Below are 22687 nucleotides of genomic sequence, written 5' to 3' on the forward strand. Positions count from 1 at the left end.
ATCTGATGTTATTGATTTTCTAACTGGAAGACTTCCTTTAGTAATTTTGGTTTGGTTTTTACAAATTTTCTTAACTTCTGTTTATCTGGAAATCCCCTAATTTCACCATCGTTTTGCTGGATATATAATTCTTGGCTGGCGATTTTTTTCCTTCAAGGCTTTATATATCCTTCTTGCCTGCAGGATTTCTGCTGAGTAGTCTGAGCTTAGTCTTATTGACTCTCTTTTGAAGATGACTTTTCATGTATTCCTAGCCACTCTTAAAATTCTCTATCTTTGGTTTTGGTTTGTTTGATTATAATATGTCTTGGTGACTTTATTTTGGGATCTACCCTGTGTGTGGTTTGATAAGATTCTTGGATAGATATCTTCTTGTCTTTCCTGACACCAAGGAAGTTTCCCACTAACAAATCTTCAACAATTCTCTCTGGATTTTCTGTTATTGCCCCCTGTTCTGGTACCTCAATCACTCATAGGTTATTCCTCTCAATAGAGACCCACATAATACTTAGAGTTTCTTCATTTTCTAAAATCCTTTTATCTGATTTTTCCTCAAATAAATTGGTGTCAAGTGCTTTATCTTCAATCTCACTAATTCTGACTTCCATTGCCTCAATTCTGCTCCTATGACTTTCTATCGAGTTGTCTAATTCTGAAATTTTATTGTTAATCTTTTGGATTTCTGTTTGCTGTCTCTCTGTGGATTCTTGTAGCCCGTTAAATTTGTCATTACGCTCTTGTATAACCTTCTTAAGTTCCTCTGTTGCTTTGTGTGTTCCTTGGCTTGTTCTGCATTTTGCCTGTTCTTCTTCCCAATCTCTTGAAGACCTCTGTATGTTAATCTTTTGAATCCTCCCTCTGGTAACTCCAAGACTTTATCTTCTTCTGGGAGGTTTCTTGGTCCTTTGTTTTGTTCACTTGCTGAATCCATCATGATCTGCCTCTTTATGTGATTTGATATTGACATTTGTCTCCGAGCCATCACTAAACCAAACCAAATCCATTGCTGTTGAGTCAATTCTGAATCATAGTGACCCTATAGGACAGAGTAGAACTGCCCCATAGAGTTTCCAAGGAGCGCCTGGTGGATTTGAACCGCTGACCTTTTGGCTAGCAGCTATAGCATGTAAGCACTATACCACCAGGGTTTCCCGGTCATCACTAAGTTATTATATTTATTTGTTTTATGTTTGCTTACTGTGCCCTAGCTTCTTGTTTTGTTTTGATATGCCCAAATAGGCTGGTCGTTTGAGATACCTTGGTTATTGTTGTCTTTGAAGCTCTCATGTCCTGTCACCAGGTGGTTATAGCTGCTACTAGGTATAGGAGCCCAGGAGTCCATTTACTTTTCTTGTGTGGATTCAGCTCAGGTGTCCAGGTCGTTGGTCACTGAGTGTGTGGTGCAGGCTCTCACCTACAGTTCTAGATGGGCGGGGGCAAGTAGAGGTGATTGGAGCAGGCACAGGTATCTGGCTGCGGTAGGGGGTTATATGCTAAGCAAGGTAGGTGGCTGACAGCTGCCCCTGAATGCCTGGGTAGAAGTGTGTCCCTGTTCCCTAGAGCATTTATGTAGGCAGGTGGGTTTTGTACCCGAACTTTGGGCACCCAGTGCTGTTGGCTGTGAGGACTGGGAGGCACCACTTATTCTCAGTCCCCCTGTCATGGGTAGCTAGGTAGAATGGGTGGAGCCACTAGTCCTCAGGCCCCTGATGTGGGTAGGTGATGACCCTGCTTAATGGGAAGGGTGGTGTCAAATGTCACATATCTCCCACTCCCCCTTAGCTGTTGCAGTTGAAGATAGGCTTCACGTATATACCCTGTTGTTCTGTGTTAATGAGAGCCTATGCTGCTGAAATGGGCCTACACAAGTCTAGGCTGGGGTGAAAGACATTCAAAGTCCGTGGACCCCTTATGCCTGTGCCTAGGGCTGTGCCTGCCCTGAGTTCTTGGCTTAGGGGAGCTGGCAGATTATTTTTTCCTGTTTGTTAATTCGTTCCCTCTCCACAGTCAGGAGAATGGGAGTTGGCACAGCAATCGGTGAAGCGGGACAAAGACCAGAGCAGAGTGGGGAGGGGATGGGCAAATGGGAGAGAGGTACCTTCCACAGGGAGGAAGGTTTTTTCTGACCCTTCATGGTAGGTTAGATGCTTACAGTTAACTTTCACAGATTCAGTGCTGCTTTTCCCTGGTTCTGGAGGCATCAGCAGACTCTCTGCTGCTTGATTCTCCAGGTGTGGAAAACAAGTCCCAAGTGCTACTGCTTGCCTCAGCCCATGTGCGCCAGCTGATCCCAGCCTGCAGTGTGCTGGCCAGGTCAGGTCTGGCAAATCCTTGCTACTTCGGAACTGTGTCTCCCTCTCCTGCCACTCAGTTAAACTCCTCAGCTTTGTCTTTGATGTTCAGGGCTCCTAGATTATCATATATAATCAATTCACTTGTTTTTTTCAGGTCTTTGTTTTAAAAGGGACCATAGGAAGCATCTGACTACTCTGCCATCTTGGCCCACCTTTCAACGACTCAAGTTGAGAAAAGGAAGGCAGAGAAAGTGGAGGAAGCAGCATGCCAGAGCCCCATGCAGAAGAGATGCTCCATTCAGTCTCTGTGGTGAGGAGGTCATGAGGTCACAGGTGAGTCCTAGAACCTTTTTTGGGTTGGAGGAGGAAAAGGTGAGTAAGTTGCTTTCAAAACCTGAAAATGATCCCACAAAATTCAAGAAGATTTAGTTGTGAAGGCATCAGAAGAAGTCCACTGGTCAAGATGTGGACGATTGCCACTGTGCTGTGTTCCTTTCCTATCGTCTTTGTCTGACCCTTCTGGCCTGTTATCCACTCAGCACAAGACCCCAACAGGGCTCTTGCCAATTAGACAGGTTGGTTCCAACCCAGTGAAATTACCATTTGCTGGGTAAGAAAAGATGGTTGCACCTGTTCCCATCCCATTCAGAATCTTTATTGCACCCAGGGGTGTTTCAGCAGCTGTTCAGACAATTAATGGGAAGTGGGTTAACACTTCTGTCCCTGTTTTTTTTTTTTTTCTACCTGCAAAGAAACTGAGTGATTTTCAACACTACTACAAAGCAAGATACAGACAGATGAAGGCACAGAACTTTCAAATGCAGCCATGAATACACCTTACATTATTCTGGGGTTATGAGAAGGGACCCTGTCCCCTCCAATCTTTTCTCCCTTCAGCAGCCCTAGTGACCTTTGTAGAATATAAAGCAGATAATGTTTCTCCCTTCCCCCAACTTAAAGCCCCTTGGTCTCTTTCCCACATTTAGGATGAACTGCAAACGCTTAACCTCATTGAAGAGCTTTGTACAATTTGGCCTCAGCCTTCCACAGCTCATCTCTCATGGCTGTTCCTGAGTGAGCACCAGCCACACTTGGCCCTTTTATCAGTAAAGTACAAAAGCATTTCCTCACTGCAGGGCCTTTGCACTTGCTTTTCCCTCTCTTTCTCCTTCCAATGTATATGTAAACTTCTGGTCTCAGCTTTCATGTCTTCCTCAGAGAAGTCTTCTCTGACCCCTTCACCCCCCGACTAAATTAGGTTTCTGTAAAGAAAATCTCAAATCCCCATTTCTCTGCCACTTCACTGTAAAGATCAGTTGTAATCTCAAATCTGTCTATTATCAATCCTCTTCCCTTCTGTTCTGATGTCAGCTTCCTGTGCAGCACTTCATCCTCTGACCCTAACCACCTGGAGCTAGGTCAGACCTCACAAGTTAAAGGACACAGTTCTCTTGACTGCCAAGTCTGCCTAACACCTCAGATTCCAGCCACAGCTTGGGAATCCTCACAACACCATTATTTCTGACCTCCTGGCTACAAATTCAGGGGTTCCCTCCCACCCCCAGGATACCAGCCATAAGCTTGCGGGTTTCCAGACTCCTCACTTCTGCTGGCTCCCACTACTCCCTTTGGTTCAGTAATCCACTAGAATGACTCACAGAATTCATGGAAAGCACTATATTTGCAGTTACAGTTTCATTATGGCAAAAAAGATACAACTCAGGACCAATATAAAAAAGAGACTCACAGGGCAGTGTCTGAAAGGGTCGCCAACGCAGAGCTTCCATGTCCCAGAAAGAACATGTCACCCTCTGCAGTACCTATGTCATTTGTCAACCAGGAAGCCCCTGGAGCTTCCATGTTCAGAGTTTTAATTGGGCCTCATTTCATAGGCATGATTGACTAAATCATGTACTCCCCAATCCCTGCCCCATGTTGGCTGATACCAAGTGGTGGTCTTTCTGGCCTGGCCAGATCCCACCTGAGTCACCTCCTTAGCATCAACCCTAAGGTGTGGTCTGGAAGCCTCTTAGGTAACAAAGATATCTCAATCACTAGAGAAATTCCAAAATTTTAAAGGTTATCTCTCAGGAGCCAAGGACAAAGACCAAATTCTTTGGGTAAAGTAAATTCTTTACCCCACAGCCCCTGATCTTATTTTTCCTCACAGCACCCTTAGGTTGCCTCATACAGCTCATCATAGTTTGAAATTACGCACCTATTATATTTGTTTAACATCTGTCCCTCCATAGACTGTAAGTTCTATGCTAGACTTGTTCCCTCCCTACTCTATCCCCGTACACATAATAGTACCTGGCTTAGGTCAAGTATTCAAAAATAGTTGTTGAATTAGGGACTGAATGCATCAATCACTGGATAGATGGATGGATGGATGGATAGATGGATGGATGGGTGGGTGGGTGGGTGGGTGGATGGGTGGATGGGTGGGTGGGTGGATGGATGGATGGATGGATGGATGGATGGATGGATGGATGGATGGATGGATGGATGGATGGATGGATGGATGGATGATGAATGGGTTCCTGGGAGTCCAGAGTCCTTGGGGTGGGAGTACTAATCTGTGGGTTGGTTGGGAAGATCTGGGAAAGCTATGGTTAGACTCTAAGGAAAGAAGAGGAGCTAGATCCAGAGATGTATTAATTATTTATATATTAAAAAAAAAGGGCCAGAGAGATGCAGCATTACTGACTTTGAAGATGGAGGAAGGGGTCACAAGCCATGGAATGTATTCTAGCCTCTAGAAGCTGGAAAAGGCAAGAAAATGGATTCACCCCTAGAGACTCCAGAAATGAACTCAGCCCTGCTAACACTTTGATTTTAGCTCAGTGAGAGCCGTGTCGAATTTCTGAAACACAGAGCTGTAAGATAATAAGTTTGTGTTGTTTTCATCCACTAAATTTGTGGTAACTTATTACAGCAGCTGTAGAAAACTAATACAAAGACTTGCTGGACCTAGAGTCAGACAGAACCCAGTTAAAATCCCAGGTCAGACATTTATTCCTCAGGTCACTGCAGAGAAGTCACTTAAACTTTGGATCAGTTTCTTTATTTAAAAACAGGGGTACAAATTCCTATATCGGAGAGTTAAGATTGAATGGGGTGTCACATATGAAAATCCCAGTACAGGGCCTGGCTCATAGGTGGACCATATGTATTGCTAAGCCTGAAACTGTGAGGTAGCACTTCCCTTTCTTTTCAGAGAAAATTTATGGTGAGCAACACTAATAAACCAAACCCAAAGCCGTCGAGTTGCTTTCGACTCATAGCAACCCTATAGGATAGAGTAGAACTGCCCCATAGAGTTTCCAAGGAGCGCCTGGCACGAGGGAGTTATTGGTACCATGAAAAATGTATTTTTAAAAATGACCAAACCAAAAATGATACAAGTAATACAGGTGCATTGTATAAGCACACGCGCGCCCACACACACACACACTGCTAAGGAGTAGTTTTTTTTTTCTTCTCTTCTGGTCTCTCTCATTTGTGCGTTCATTTATTCAACATTTTTCAAGTGCCTGCAAAATCCCAGGGCTGGAGTGCTAAGATGAAAGGCAGTCCTTTGGCTCCAGGAGCTCACGATCTAGTGGGGAGGGAGAAATACAGATGACCAGACTGGAACAATACACTGGAGCTATCTGCATGGTGCATGGGGCTGGGGCCAGGGAAGGAGCCTCCCATGTGTCTGGGAGAGTCAGGAAACAGCCTCAGAGGAGGCTGGACTTTGCTGATACTTGAAGAATCAGTGGCCTTTGCCTGAGGGTTGAAGTGCAAGGAGCAGGCTTTTATCCAAGTGAGCTGAGAGCTCTTGGTTGCCTGGCCAGCCAGTTGGTCAGCTAGGACTCCCTCGCTCCTTCTCCCATTGGGAGGGGCTGCACCAAGCTCTACTTTCCGTAGGCTACAGGCTTCTTCCATTTCTCTCTGTCTCCCCACCTCCCGACCCTGCAGGGGGTCTGCTGCTTTCCCCAGACAGCTCCTGTAAACATCTGCACCCAAGTCCTGGCTGCCTGGCACCAAATTCCTGTGTATTCCTCCATTGACAAAGCTGCTTTCTCAAGCTCGTCCTATAAAAGGGGCAAAGAGCAGGGGCCAACATCCCTCCCTGCAAGGCCTTCAGCACCAAGGCCCTTCTTTGCCTCTCTGTGTAGGGGTTCGGGAACTCATGCCTGTTGACTCTTGGCCTATAGAAGTTTCCCTTTTCTCCAAAAGAGCCTATTTCTTAATCTATAGGACACTGTGGAATTTTCCCTGAGCCCTGGTACACGCCAGGTGGAGACTCAGGAGGGGCCGACCTCACACAACAGGAGCCAAGGCAGGGAAGAGCATTCCAGACAAAGGAAAATGCATTTGCAAGGGCAAAAATGGAGAGCTGGCATGTCTGGGAGCCACAAGTAGCCCAGCATGGCAATGAGACTACGGAGAGGCAGTCCTTAATTTCTAAGTGATATTTTCTGCTATGCTAAGGTGTGTAGATATTTCTCCTATAAGCCTTTACTGATCCATTCTTCAAATATTTATTGAGATCTTACCCTGGTGGCACAGTGGTTAAAAGCTCAGCCTATTAACCAGAAGGTCAGCACTTTGAATCTACCAGCCACTCTCTGGAAACCCTACGAGGCAGTTCTACTCCATCCTATAGGGCCACTATGAGTTGGACTTGACTCGACAGCAACAGGTTTGGTTTTGGATTTTACTCTGTTCCAGGAACTCTACTAGATATTGGAGGCAGCAAGTGCATAAACAAGTAAATAAATAAATCAACAGTCCAACTGGGATTGTGATAAGGGCTACAAAGGCCACAAGCAGGGGGAGCCATAAAGAATCAGTGTGGTGGCGACTGGCAGACACCATCTGTAGTAGATTGAATTGTGTCCCCCAAAAAAGATATTTCCAAGTACTAACCTAAATGTTTGTAGTTTAAACCCACCGAGAAGCACCACAGAAGACAGTCCTGGCAATCTGGTTCTGGAAAGATTATAACCAAGAAAACCCTATGGAACTCAGGTCTACCCTGTAACACATGGGGTCACCATGAGTCAGAATTGATTCAATGGCGATGAGTTCTAACCTCGGTACCTGTGAATTTGACCTTATTTGGAAAAAGAGTCTTTGCAGATGCAATTAAGGGAATGATTTGAAGATGAGATCATTCTGGATTAGGGTAGGTCCTAAATCCAATGATGAGTTTAGTTATGTTGTTGTTGTCAGGTACTGTCAAGTCAGCTCCCACTCAGCGACCCTATGTAGAACTGAACAAAACACTGCCCAGTCCTGTGCCATCCTCACAACTGTTGCTATATTTGAGTCCATTGTGGCAGCCACTGCGTCAATCTATCTCATGGAGGATCTTCCTCTTTTTTGCTGACCCTCTATTTTACCAAGCATGATGTCCTTCTCAAGGGACGATGCTCCTAATAACGTATCCAAAGTATGCGAGTCCAAGTCTCACCATCCTAACTTCCAAAGGGCACTCTGGCTGTACTTCTTCCAAGACAGACTTTTTCGTTCTTCTGGCAGTCCACGGTATATTCAATATTCTTTGCCAACACTGTAATTCAAAGGGATCATCTCTTCTTCATTCTTCCTTATTCATGGTCCGGCTTTTGCATGTGTATGATTCAGTTGAAAATACCATGGCTTGGGTCAGGCACACCTTAGTCCTCAAGGTGACATCTGTGCTTTTCAACACTTGAAAGAAGTCTTTTGCAGCAGATTTGCCCAATGCAATACGTCCTTTGATTTCTTGACTGCTGCTTCCATGGGCATTGATTGTGGATCCAAGTAAGATGAAATCTTGACAACTTCAATATTTTTTCCATTTATACTGATGTTGCTTATTGGTCCAGTTGTGAATATTTTTGTTTTCTTTATGCTGAGGTGTAATCCACACTGAAGCCTGTGGTCTTTGATCTTCATTAGCAAGGGCTTCATCTTTGCTTTCAGCAAGCAAGATTGTGTCATCTGCATATTGCAGGTGGTTAGTGAGTCTTCCTCTATTCCTGATGCTGCGTTCTTCTTCTTATAGTCCAGCTTCTCAGATTATTGGTCAGCATACAGATTGACTAAATATGGTGAAAGGATATAAACCTGATTTTAAACCACACAGTATTCCCTTGTTCTGTTCAAATGACTCCCTCTTGGTCTATGTACAGTTTCTGCATGAACACAATTAAGTGTTCTGGAATTGCCATTCTTGATAATGTTATCCATAATTTGTTATGATCCACATAGTTGAATACCTTTGCATTGTCAATAAAACACAGGTAAACATCTTTCGGGCATTCTCTGCTTTCAGCCAAGATCCATCTGACATCAGCAATGATATCCCTTGTATCACGTCCTCTTCTGAATCTGGCTTGACTTTCTGGCAGTTCCTTGTCAATGTACTGCTGCAACCATTTTTGAATGATCTTTAGCAAAATTTTACTTGGGTGTGATATTAATGATATTGTTCAATTATTTCCACATTCTATTGGATCACCTTTCTTTGGAATGGGCACAAATATGGATCTCTTCCAGTCGATTGGCCAGGTAGCTATCTTCCAAATGTCTTGGCATAGACAAGTGAGCACACCAACGCTGCATCCTTTTGTTGAAACATTGTAATTGGTATTCTGACAATTTCTGGAGCCTTGTTTTTCACCAATGCCGTCAGTGCAGCTTGGACTTTTTCCTTTGATACCATTGGTTCTTGATCATATGCTACCTCCTGAAATGTTTACGTGCCGACCAATTCTTTTTGGTACGGTGACTGTGTATTCCTTCTATCTTCTCTTGATACTTCCTGCATTGTTCAATATTTTGCCCATAGAATTCTTCAATATTGCAACTCGAGGCTTGAATTTTTTCTTCAGTTCTTTCAGCTCGAGAAATGCTGAGCATATTTTTCCCTTTTGGTTTCCTAGCTCTAGGTCTTTGCTCATTTCATTATAATACTTCACTTTGTCTTCTTGAGCCGCTCTTCAAAATCTCCTGTTCAGCTGTTTTATGTGATCATTTCTTCCATTTGCTTTAGCTACTCTACGTTCAAAAGCAAGTTTCAGAATGTCTTCTGACACCCATTTTGGTCTTTTCTTTCTTTCCTGTCTTTTTAGTGACCTTTTGCATTCTTCATGTATGATGTTCTTGATGTCATCCCACAACTCTTCTGGTCTTCGGTCATTAGTGTTCAATGCATCAAACCTATTCTTGGGATGGTCTCCAAATTCAGGATGGTATATACTCTAGGTTGTATTTTGACTCTTGTGGACTTGTTTAAATTTTCTTCACTTCTACTTCAACTTGAACTTGTATATGAGCAATTGATGGTCTGTTCCGTAGTTGGCCCCTGGCCTTGTTTTGACTGATGATACTGAGCTTTTCTATCATCTTTTTCCACAAACGTAGTCAATTTGATTCCTGTGTATTCCATCCAGTGAGGTTCCCAAGTATAGTCACTGTTTATGTTGTTGAAAAAGGTATTTGTGATGAATAAGTCTTTTGTCTTGCAAAATTCTATTATGGGATCTCTAGCATTATTTCTATCACCAAGGCCATATTTTCCAACTACCAATCCTTCTTTGTTTCCAACTTTTGCATTCCAACTACCAGTAATTATCAATGCATCTAAACCACATGTTTGATAAATTTCAGTGTTTTCTTGTAAGAGACAGGAAAGGAAAGTACACAGAGAACATAGAGATGAAGGCCATATAAAGATGGAGGCAGAGATTGGAGTAATACAACCGCAAGTCAAGGGACACCTGGGGCTACAAGAAGCTGGAGGAGGCAAGAGAGGATTTTCTCCTATGAGCTTCAGAGAGAGTGTGGCTCTGCCGACACCTTGATTTTGGACTTCTAGCTTCCAGAGTTGTTAGAGAATAAATTTCTGTTGTTTTAAGCCATCAAGTTTGTGGGCAACCCTAGGAAACTGATACACCATCTTAACTAATTGATCAAAATGAAAGTCATCAATAATGGGACAAATCAAAATTGGGAGACACCTGATTAGACAGTGTTGTAGATTGAATTGTGCCCCCCCAAAATGTGTGTCAACTCGGCTAGGCCTTGATTCCCTGTATTGTGTTATTGTCTGCCATTTTGTCATCTGATATGATTTTCTTATGTGTTATAAATCCTACCTCTATGATGTTAATGAGGCAAGATTAGAGGCAGTTATGTTAATTAAGCAGGACTCAATCTACAAGATCAAGTGGCATTTTGAGGCAATCTCTTTAGAGATACAAAAGAATCAAGAAGAGAGACAGGGGACCTCGAACCACCAAGAAAGCAGAGTTGGGAGCAGAACGTATCCTTTGGTCCCGGGGTCCCTCTGCTGTGATGCTCCTAGAGCAGGGGAAGATTGATGGCAAGGACCTTTCCCTGGAACCAACAGAGAGAGAAAACCTGACCCTAGAGCTGGTGCCCTGAATTCAGACTTCTAGCCTCCTAAATTGTGAGAGAATAAATTTCTCTTTGTCAAAGCCATCCACTTGTGGTATTTCTGTTACAGCAGCACTAAATAACTAAGACAGATGGAATGAGAAGACAGCATCATTTTTGCGATATTCTTGCCAAAGATGAATATACTGAATCTAATCATAAGGCTTCGGCAAAGCTTCCAGACTAAGGTAGATTAGGAAGAAAGACCTGGCAATATACTTCTGAAAATTAGCCAATGAAAACCCTATGAATCAAAGAATAGTGTCTGAGACTTTGATTCACATACTTTGGCTGTATCATCATCAGGAGGGACCGATCACTGGAGAAGAACATCATGTTTGGTAAAGTGGAGGGCCAGCAAAGACCCTCAATGATATAGATTGACACAATGGCTACAACAATGGACTCCAACATACCAATGATCATGAAGATGGTGCAGGACCTGGCAACGTTTCATTCTGCTATACATGAGGTCACCATGGAGACAACTCAGCAACTAGCAACAATAATAAGGAAGCATCAGAAAAACCCAAACTGAGGGACCTTCTACAAAATAATCTTCAAAAGTGTCAAGGTCATGAAAGTCAAGGAAAACTAAGGAAGTGTTTCAGACTGGAAGCCAAAGGACACTAAAACATGGGAACTAACCACAACACATAATTCCGAACTGGACCCTTTAGCAACAAAGGACAATTTTGGGACAATTGGTGAAAGTTGAATGGAATCTGATGATTTCCTAATTTTGATATTCATATTGTGGTTATATACGAGAATGCCCTTGTTTGTAGGAAACAGATATTGAAGTATGTGGGGCTGATGGCACACTCTCCTGGAAAATTATTCTCACTTAGTTCTGGAAAAAAAAGTTTGTTTTTTTTTTTTTTTGTACTGTATTTGCAACTTTTCTATAGATTTGTGATTGTTTCAAAAAAAATTATTAAAATTACATTTTGGTTTAATTGGCATGGGATCCAGCCTGGGCATTGGGATTTTATAAATCTTCCCAGTTGTCTAATGTGCAGCCAAGTTTGAGAATCACTGAGTTAGATAATTTCTGCAAGGTAATCATTTAATTTTCTGTCATCGGTTATTTTCCATCATCTGAGCAGCCCGCACTGGGCAGCATTTTCAGAGCCTGGCTGGCCATTGCTGTGCCTTCCTGTAATCTCAGGGAAAGGCCAGGCTGTGTGAGATCAGCCAGTGTGAGCTTCCCTCTCTGCCGAGGGATGGCTACGGCTTCCAGCTACAGTGTCAGCAGCCTCACAACAGCTTAAGCGACCCCCGAAATCACCAAGAGGATGTTTACCTCAGCTAACAGTACCCACAAAACTAACAGTAGCAAACCAATTTATCAGATAAGACTGGGTGTCAAGTCCTAGCTTTGCCACTTCCTAGCTCTGTGACCTGGGTTTTTTACTTCAGTTTTGAGCCTCAGATTCATTCCATGTACTTCCTCATAGGATTATTGTGAGGATTAAGTGAGGTCATTAGTGCATGAAAATCACCTAGCACAGTGCACGGACTGGAATAAGCCTTCAATTCATGCAAGCTGTATTATTATGTAAGACGGAGCAATGTCATTTCCTGCAAATATTGATATCACCAACAGTTTTTGACTGTGCATGTGTGTGTGCCCGTGAGTGTGTGTGTGTGTGTCCTGGGAGGTCTTGGAGTCCGAGAAGGGAATGTGCCAACAGCTACCTCAGTGAAGACAGTTGAGACCCGAAGCAGTGGGGGGATAACCTTGCCAACTACATTTCCCTCTCTGCTGGCAAGCCTGGGAAACTCTGGAAAGGTGGGCGTGGTGCCCAACATGGAGACCTAACTGTGGCCAACACCCCTTTTGCTATAACCCCGGCATTAGCGAAAATCCCTGATCTCAGGAGGTTTAAAGGCCCGGGGCGGCGGGGGGGGGGGGGGGGGCGGGCAGGGGGTGGGCGTGAAATCAGTGGGGACGTGAGGGCAGCAGTCATAGAAAGAAGTCCCAAGGATAGGCCTAGCCCCTCTTGTCATCTGAAGGTTGTGCAGGGCAGAGGGAGTCCACTTCTGACATTGTGTCTTTGGGCTGGATACTGCTGGTGGAAAGCCGGGGAGAACAGTTGTTTGAAGGGGAAAGGAGGTTAATTGTTTTAACTTGAGCAGAGTAAACTTGGAAAGTGAGAAATCCTCCATATTCCAATAGGTCTCTGGTCCAAAACCACACCTGGCCTCGCATCCTTCTAATGATAATCCCCACAGAGTTCCAGGTGTTCAGCCCAGTGACTGATTGCAAGCCCTGCCGAGTTCAAAGGGACAAGATGGAGGCTATATATAAATCCAGCAAAGTTTCAAAAGATAAAAAGATGCATGACCGCTTAGGAAAGCTTACATTGCTCCAAGAATGCTAAAGCTTTTATTCCTGCCCTGGCTGACATCTTGCCTTTGTTCCTTCTTGGAAGACAAGGCGGTCCTATGGCCACAGTCCCCATCTGTGAAATGGGGTGAGATTACCAGCACTGTGGGAACTCGTCTGCGTGAGGCACCTCTGAAGGCCCCAGGCTACCACAGCTCAGTGCTCTTGGAAGAGTTGGTGCCAGTATTCCCAATGGCAAAGGCACCAGGGCCAGCTGACGCTTCAGGCGGTGTCTGAGACTGGTGGGGGGAAAGCTGGTGGTAGGCTGCACCTGCAAGTCGTTGGTGAAGGTTGCCAGGGAGGACTGCAAAATGGCGGCAGCTGTGGGGCGAGGTCAGCAGGCAGCCCCAGTGTCAGGCAAGATGGTGCCTCTTGGAAGGGGATGCTGGCACCAGGCTCTGCTCTCAGTCTGTGCTGCAGTCATTGAACCACGCATATCAACAGAAGGAGGCTAGCATTGATAATGCCAGGGGAAGTAAACTCGGAAAAGTCATCAAAGGTGAGCGCGGTTACTCAACAATGTACAAACTCTAGAATTTGGAGGCACTCATTAAAGCTGACAGCCTGGGTTGCCATGGATTTTTAAGATGGAAGATGTTCGAAAGATCACCTTCCCTAATTCCTTTATTTTATAGAAGTGGGAACTCAGGCTTAAGGTAGCCCTGGTGGCTTTCCTGAAGTCTCACAGCTACGTAACGACAGAACCACAAGTAGTTTCCTAGTCAAGTACTCTTTCCATTACGACTTAGCCTCTCTAAGTGGTACAGCTTATGGCAAACTTTTGGAGTTTATTTTTTATTAATACCAGTTGCCATCAAGTCGATTCCCACTCATGGTGAACCCATGCATGTCAGAGAAGAATTGTGCTCCATAGGGCTTTTAATGGCTGATTTTCCAGAAGCAGATTGCCAGGTCTTTCTTCTGAGGTACCTCTGGACGGACTCAAATCAGCAACCTTTCAGTTAGCAGCTGACACATTAACTGTGTGAACCACCCAGAGGCAATGTGGTATAGTGAACAGAACCAAGGACTGGCGCTCTGGTCCTTTGGGTCCTTGACCATTCTCTGTTCCTATACCGGAAGCATGTTCTTAGAAATGGCATTTAGCACAATACACTTTCTCCTCACTCATCATCTATCTCATTATCTGACATTTTACATTTATGACAATAGTAAAAAATCTACACTCTGATTACTTTGCACATTAACGACATAAATCTGACGGTAACAAATGCTGAGGTGTAAGGTGAGAGTAACACTATGATGGTTAAGGTTATGTGTCAACCTGGCTGAGCCATGATTTGCACTGCTTGGGAAGTAACGTAATGATGTAATTTGGCAGTTATGTCATGATGTAATTATCCTCCATTTTGTGATCTGATGTGGTCATCTTCCATTTTTGTATAATGCTGATTTTGCATAATGACCTGGTCTTTGGAACCTAATCATGTTGATAAGTGAGGAGAGGGCATAATTAAAAGCTTGGTTTAGTCACAAAGTCTTTCCTGACCTCATGGGGGTGGGAGGTAGAAGACATACCTTCCTTGGGGAAGCAGAGAACTGGCCCAGAGTTGGAAAGTGTGTATTGGTCAGTGACAGGCTGGGTATGACTTTCCTAGTTAACTACGTCCTCTTGGAAAGTTGGAAACACATTTCACAAGCAAAACAAAACACTACCTTCAGGGGCACCCATGGGGGTACAATCACTTTTCCTCTAAACTCAAGCCCCCCACTGGCAGCTGCTGCAGGGCTGGTAGGCGTTGTCAGCAGCTGTGTGCTGAGCCTAGTGGCAGGAGTGGTGAGAGCTCGGTGGTGCTGTATCAGTGTGGGGAGCTGCCTGGAACGGCCACAGAGACAAGGCTAAACCCACGTCATGCACCAAAGATCCAGACAATATTGAATTAGGAATCCAGAGCTTTGGACTTAGGCAATCTGGGCCTTTATCTCACTGGTGGCTCTTAATGAGTAGGTGACCTTGAGCATGTCACTTCACACCTGAGCTTCAGATTCTTCAACTGCAAAATGGGTGTAATGACATCATATAGTTATTAGGATTATCATGAGAATTAAATGAGGTAACATAAAAACAGCCAGAATAGTCCTGGAGTCTCAGTAGTTGCTCAGTAAATGACATTTCCTTCCATTTCCCTCTTAAGGTCAGATATCATTGAAGTTGTCACCAGTGTTCTCAGTTGTCTTCCCTTTGGGCACATATGCATCTCACACACACACACACACACACACACACACTCATGCATATGTTGTTGTTAGCTGCTGCCTAGCTGGCCCTTGATTCATGGTGACCCCATGCACAATGGAATGAAACGCTGCCCAGTCCTGTGCCATCGCCATGACTGGTTGCAGATTGGACCATTGTGATCCATAGAATTTTCACTAGGCCTTTCTTCCTAGTCGGTCTTCCTAGTCAGTAGATCACCAGGCCTTTCTTCCTAGTCAGTCTCAGCTGGGAAACTCTGCTAAAACCTGTTCAGCATCACAGCAACATGCCTCCATTGGCAGAGGGGTAATGGCTGCACGTGAGGTGCCTTGGCTGGGAATTGAATCTCCCGCATGAAAGGTGAGAATTTCTACCACTGAACCACCAATGGCCCCCTCACGCATGTACTTTTGGGTATAAATTCTACAATCAAAGAATCATAGACTGTTAAGGCTCAAATGCACCTTGGAAATTCCCTAGTCCTGAGCTTTCCTTACACAGGTGAGGAGCTTGAGGTGATGTGGCTTGGCCAAGGTTATGCAGGCATTGAGTGGCATAACTTGTACTTCATTACATCGTGTCATAGTCTTTCAAGTTCGTTGTGAGATGTTTTGTGTGTGTGATCTTATTCTTTGATGGTTGATATCAAGATCTGCTGTGTCCTTTTGATAGCAGGGACAGGGATGGCACGCTAGGCTGGATCATTATCTGGCTGGCCCAAAATGTCCAATGTAGTTTCTTTCTCCAACAATTTTGAGATCATAATATGTTAAGCTTCATGCAACTGTGAATTTGGTAGCAGTGATATTTGGAAATTATTACATTCCAATGCACTATGTACCATGATCAAAATTTTCTTAGTTTTGTGCGGTTTCATGGGGAAGAGGGAGGAGGTCAAGGTTCCTGCAGTGGGACCTTGTCCTTACTTATACCAGGTAGTTCATGTAAAACACAGAAAGGAGGCATTGCCTTGCCCTGTACACACACACAGAGGGAAATCCTCCCTGGCATGATTGCCAATTAATCCATAATCCAACTTTCACCTCCTTTGACTTGGTAAAAGGGGACAGTTGTTGTTGTTATTGTTATCCGCCACTGAGTTATTGTTAGCTGTCACCCAAATCAAGGTGACCCCATGTACAAGGATCGAAATGCTGCCCCGCGTGCCACCCCCATGATCAGTCATAGAACGGGCCATTGTGATCCACAGGGTTTTCATTGACTGATTTTTGGAAGTCGATTGCCAGGCCTTTCTTCCTAGTCTGCCTTAGTCTGGAAGCTCTGCTGAAACCTTTCAGCGTCATAGCAACAAGCAAGCCTCCACTGGCAGACAGGTGGTGGCCTGCGCATGAAGTGCACTGACCTGGAATCTGACATGGGTCTCCCAGATGGAAGGTAAGAATTCTACCACTGAACCACCAAGCCCTCAGGAAAGAGAAAGAGGAGCACACAAAAAAGAAATAGAAATCACCTAATAGTTCAAAGCTCGTTTCAGAAGAGGGTCTAACATCTTTGTTTTCTGTTTTCTACCATTCTTCTCTGTTTTTATTTTGTTTTGTCTTTCTGATAGGACTGGGGATTCCTAAAAATGGAAAGATCCCCTCTAATCTCGGCTGAACGAATGTTATTGCTACCTGAGCAGGTATAAATAAACCATGACCAGACATCACTCAGGGGCCACATCCCTCCCACTCATTTCCACTGTGTCTCTGCCAAGCTGACCAACTCACGCAAACAAACTCCACTCCCACTCTTCAACATTGATGTTTGTTTTAAAATCGCTTTGCTTATTATGGAGAATTTGGAAATCATAGAGAAGAACAAAGGAAAGAACAACCATAATCCCACAGACTCTGAGCTAACCTGTGTTCAAATCTGGTTTCCTTATAACTCATTGTTCTTTCAAGAAAAGGACATTTCTTTACAAAAAACTGGGCTAATATCACCAGTAACATTTTGGATCTTTTTTTTTTTAATAGCAGGAGTTTTTCCCACGTCATTAAATATTCTTAAAAAACATAATTTTAATGGTTACACATTATTTCCTCATTTAGCTCTCCCATAATTCATTTAATCAGATCCCTATTGTTGTGCATTTAGGTTTCCAATTTTCCAACATCATAAGTAATTCTCTGATAAACATCCTTGTACCTGAATTCCTGTCCATGCGTCTGATTAATTCAGATGTTAACTGAGGTGGTCCAGGTGAAATTGTCTCAAAAGCCCCAATTCCAAAACTGATGCATGCTAAAGACCTCTAAAGATCTCTCCTCTCTCCTGGGAGGATGGGTCCACCTGGCCTCCCCTGTCTTTGCACCCGGTCTTCTCTTGGGTTGCCTCAGTCGTGGACCATGTTCATTCAGCTCCTTCTTTGGCTTTCACAGAGAAAACCACTCACACGGCAGTAATGTGTTTAGAAGACTTTGCTGAAGACTTTGGGGGTCTTGAGATGGTACCACTTGGTGGCTTTCTCCTGTATCTGCTCACCACCTCCTCCTTCTATCCCCACTGCCTGCCCCACCCCCTCCCCCCACTGTCCAGTTCTCCCCTCTGTTACGTGGAGCCCCTCCTCATCTTTGGCATCTTGACACCAGCTGACCCAAGACCCTTCAGAAAGGCTTGTTTTCTACCTAAGCGGTAACCGAAGCACTTTTCTCAGCAAAGGCAGTTTTCACCTTAAAAGGAATCCTGGTGCCAGCTGTTAATTCAGTCTCATACATGCTTAGAAGGGAATCATAGGGAAATTACTGGGTCAAACAATGTGAACAGTGGGCATTTAAAGGTGATTAACCCAAGAGTTAGATCTGAGAATAAGGCCGATAACAGTGGGACTGTTTAATTGTTTACGATCCAGAATCACTGGATTAACGTGAACCTCCAATTTAGCCTTAGGAGCTGGAGCAGGGAGTTAAGTTTACCTGTTAAAGAAAAAAAAAAAAAAAATTTTTTTTTTTTTTTTTAACAACCTGGCAATTCTTGATGAGAAAGGCGTTTATATATGATTTTATAAAATTCAAACTCTGAAGAGATTCTAGCTTCTGCCCAAACCATGTCCTAAGTCCCCTAATCCTCCTACCTTACCTGGCCCAGGTGATATAAAAACAGATTTTTTTATGGGGGCTTGTCAACTTCTCTCTCTAGAAAAATCATTTCTTCTTCTTCTTTTAAATTTTGGTAAGTATATTAATAACAAAAAATTTGCCATGTCAACATTTTTTACATGCACAATTCAGGGACATTATGTTTATTATGTTGTGCAAATATCACTACTATCCATTTCCAAATTTTTCCACTACCCTTAACAGAAACTCAGCGTCCTAAGCAATAAGTTCTTCTTTCCCTTCCCTCCCGACCCTGGTAACCACTAATAAATTCTGGTCTCCATTAAGTGGGGTCATACAATATTTGTGCTTTCCAGCGTCCGATCCAATCTTAGATGCCTCTAAAAATCTGTTAATTTCATGGCTGATCTATGTATCGGACTGGATATGAAATATGGAATGAGTACAAATTTCATCATACTAAACTTAACAATCAAACATGAATATCTAACAAAGCACACATTCCATGTCTCAGCTCCAAATGATAAAGGCTGACAGATTGTACCTTCTGGTGGCCACTGAGCATGTGTGGACATAAAGGGGCACTTTGGTGCCTTTGGTTAGGTCATCAATTTAGCAAGTACTTGCGAAGGTTCTAATCTGGTCTCAGACGTGAGGACTTGTCAGGCTGCAACAGTTTTTAAGGACAAGAGCACTGGAGACATGGGGCCCAGGCCACCCAGTGTCATAGCCCAAATCCCAGAGGAAAAAGAAACAGGATGGGGACCCTGTCCAAGAAGGAACCACAGGACTGCAGGTCCTGAGGTTGAGAGCCATCTGAGGTCACCAGAGGGAAATGCAAAAGGAACCTAACTATTGAGTGGGGCAGGGAAGGTTCTTCAGAAACACAGGGGTTACTGGTGGACGTGGGTCTTATTCCCACCTCCAACATCCATATCACTTAGTCACCAGCCCAATTAGACTCATCTAAAGGCTGCTTCTGTTTATCCCATTACCTTAGAGTCCATGGATATTTGTTCTGTTTGTTGTTTTTTTTCCATGCAGTTGGTTTTTCCTCAAATGGGTGGTGTTTTTTTGGTGGGGGGCTTGTATCTGCACTTGAGATTTCCATGGGCCCATCTGTGAATGCTACACCTGAGCACTGCAGCCCACCTCCTGTGAATTGCAGGCTGGAGAAGGTAGGCTGTGAGGGGGCTATCAGCTTGAAGGACCCCACCTTTTGTAGGAGGTCTGCTTCTCAAGCCTAAATATTCCAGTTCATGGAGCCCCTATTGCTGTGTGCCATCCAGTTGATTCTGATTCATAGTGACCCTATAGGACAGAGTAGAACTGCCCCATGGGATTTCCTAGGCTGTAATTTTTTTTTTTAATCTTTATGGGAGCAGACCTTCAGGTCTTTTCTTCCATCTAATGGCTGGTGACCTTTTGGACAGCAGCTGAGCAGTTGACCACTGTGCCACCAGGACTCCTTACAGACTGCCTAGGCCACCCCAAACTGATCACAGGGAAGGCTTACCAGACTCCCTCTCGGCTTCCGCGATCTCTGCCCCTTGACATGGAGACCGCTAAAGCTGCTCCCAAATTTTCTTTGGCAGAAGTCCTCTCCTGCTGCTTCTTCTGCTGGGGCTTCCTCCTGCCTGCCTCCTGGATTTCCAGGATTTGACATAATTTCGGGGCCACTGAGAGCACCCCTACTTGTCTTCTCTTGCTGTCATGGATTGTAAAAATGTCTTTCCCATAATGTTAGGGATTTGTGGACAGGAGGGGGAGGTGAGAGTGTGTGTGCTGGAGGCTCTTGGAAATGAATCGCCCAGTCCTGCTGTCTAACCTTCCACCAAATCAAAGGTCAAATGCACTCGCAGGATTCTCTTCAAACATGCCTGCCTAGCAGATGCCCTTCCTTAGCATCTCCTGTCCCTTTCAGGGAAGAGAGCTAGTTTTCTAGTCTTGTGTTGCTATTGGATTAGGACTCTGCTCTAAATTGCCATTAACCCCCCCCCAAAAAATTGCCATTAAGTGGGGGAAATATAGATGGTATTTGGAGTCAGAATGTTGGTTCTGTATTTAAGTGGCAGTCAGCTATGTGTGGCATCATATTGTGGGAGAAAAGAATCAGAATGAGAGTTTTAGTATAGAAAGTGGGAAGAGAAAGAGAGGGAGGCAGACAGACAAATAGAGAGGAGAGAGGGAGAATGATACATATAGAAACAGAGAGAAAGACAACTAGGAAAAGAGAGACAGGCAAATAGAGAAGGAAAGAGAGAAGGAGGGAAAGGGACAGAAGGAGAGAGAGAGAAGGCGAGAAAGAGAAGGCGAGAGAGTGAGGAGAGAAGGAAAAGGAGAAAAAGAAAGAGGAGAGAAAGAGGAGAGAGAGAGAGAGGAGAAAAGCTTTGAAGAAAAGTGGTCATCCTCTTATGCTTTTTGGAGGGAAAACCCAACTGCATCCCTCCCCCAGTGGCAAATGAGGAAGACCCTCCGGTTTCGAGAGGCAGCCTGAGGGATGAGTTCTGCCTTTGAAGCCCAGGGGAGAAAAACCCCAGGGCTCCATCCACTGGTTGGACTCTATGGAAGAGCCTGTGACAGTCCAATAAGAGCTAAGTGGGAGAATGAGTGACTTCTCTGATTGTGGAGTTCTGGCCTGTCACCTTGGGAGAGACCCATTTTATAACAGGGCAAGGGGCTCCATGCCCCAGACCTGCTACAGAGCCCTCCTGAAGACACAAATAGCTTCCGTCTTCTGTATCCCTCACCGGCAGCTGGTTCAATGGTGACTCATTCAGAATCCTGAAGGAGGCTTCTGAGGACGGGCCTAGGTGAGCCCAACTTGGAAACAGAAGGTGAATGTGGAGCCACCAGGGCCCAGCTTGGAGGGAAGATGGCCTGCAAACCTGAGTGTTACCTCCTCATCATTCACCCAAGGACGTAGTATCCCTTTTACCCTCTATTTTCTCTTTGCAAAACGATTGATGCTGCTGCCAAAGGCCTCCAAAGTCAGCTTCGTGCACCAGCGAGACCAGTGATAAACTGAGTATCTGCAGGACACAGAGAAGGCCAGCCTGTGAGTGGGAAGCGCCTTTGAGCTCAGACCGCTGCCTCTGGATATTTTATCAGCAGGCCCAGCCCTGGCTGGCCCACCAACCCAGGCAGATTTGTGATTCTGCATGAGCTCAGGACTGTGAAATTTGGGTTTGATCATTAAGTCCTGAGCCTGGCATCAGAAATTTTTGGCTTCTCCCAAACAGCTGCACAGAAGCAGTGGCCAAGCCCGTCTTGTGTTTGATGAGTCATCTTGCGTCAGCATCGTGCAGCTCAGACTCCTGACGAGTGCTTCTTCGGCGACTGTGTCTGGCTTTTTCCAAAGGACGAGGTGGCCAAATACCCCAGCCCCAACACGAATGGGTGCTTTGCGATTCGACGCAAGCAAGCTTATTTAACTTCCAAAGATCGTCTATGTTCCTCGTTATTTATTCACCGGCCCCAGGAAGAAAAGCCCAAGAAACTGGTTTTACTTAAACCGCAAGAGAAACTGGGAGAATTTAGCTGTCTGTAAATTTATGAAAGCATATAACAGTGTAAAATCTTTCCTTTTTTTTTTTTTTTTTTCTTCATTCTGAGGCAAGGGCTTTATACTACAGCAGCATTAGGCATTAAAGCGACTTCTGATTTTCTGAAGAAGTTTTACCAAGTGTGGTTATAGAATCTACTCTAGAGATTTTTAATATGCTTATGTCTTTAAAGTTGACAAATCACTTTTCATGTGCATTGTCTTATATATACCTCGCAAGAGCTCTAAGAACTAAACCTTTATTATTTCCTCTATTGTAGAAAGGAGAAAACAGGTTCATAAAAATTAAATGATTTGCTCAAAAGCATGATGCCACACACAGCTGACTGGCACTTAAATATAGAACCAACATTCTGACTCCAAATACCATCTATATTTCCCCCAAACAATCCAATCTATCTTCCTGAGAGGTCTCAAATGAAAGCCTGTCTAAATATTTTGACGATACCTTCGCACACCTAGCTCACAAAGTTGGAGATTCGATCTAAAGGTGCAGGTCCCAAATGTAGCCACCAGGTGGCAGGAAAACCTCAATGATTGAGAAATTGGCTTCATTTCCTTGTACCAGTAGAGGGCTCTAACTCCTTGTTTCAAAAAATGAGAAACGAAAAGAAAAAAAAAACCCAAAAAACAAAACCTCTCACTGTCTACATTGATGAAATAGGATGGTGGGAGGTTTGTTTTTCTTCTTCCTTTTTCTTTTTTAAATTAGGCAGT

Source organism: Elephas maximus, chromosome 24 (assembly GCF_024166365.1).
Source record: "Elephas maximus indicus isolate mEleMax1 chromosome 24, mEleMax1 primary haplotype, whole genome shotgun sequence".
Lineage (NCBI taxonomy): Eukaryota > Metazoa > Chordata > Mammalia > Proboscidea > Elephantidae > Elephas > Elephas maximus.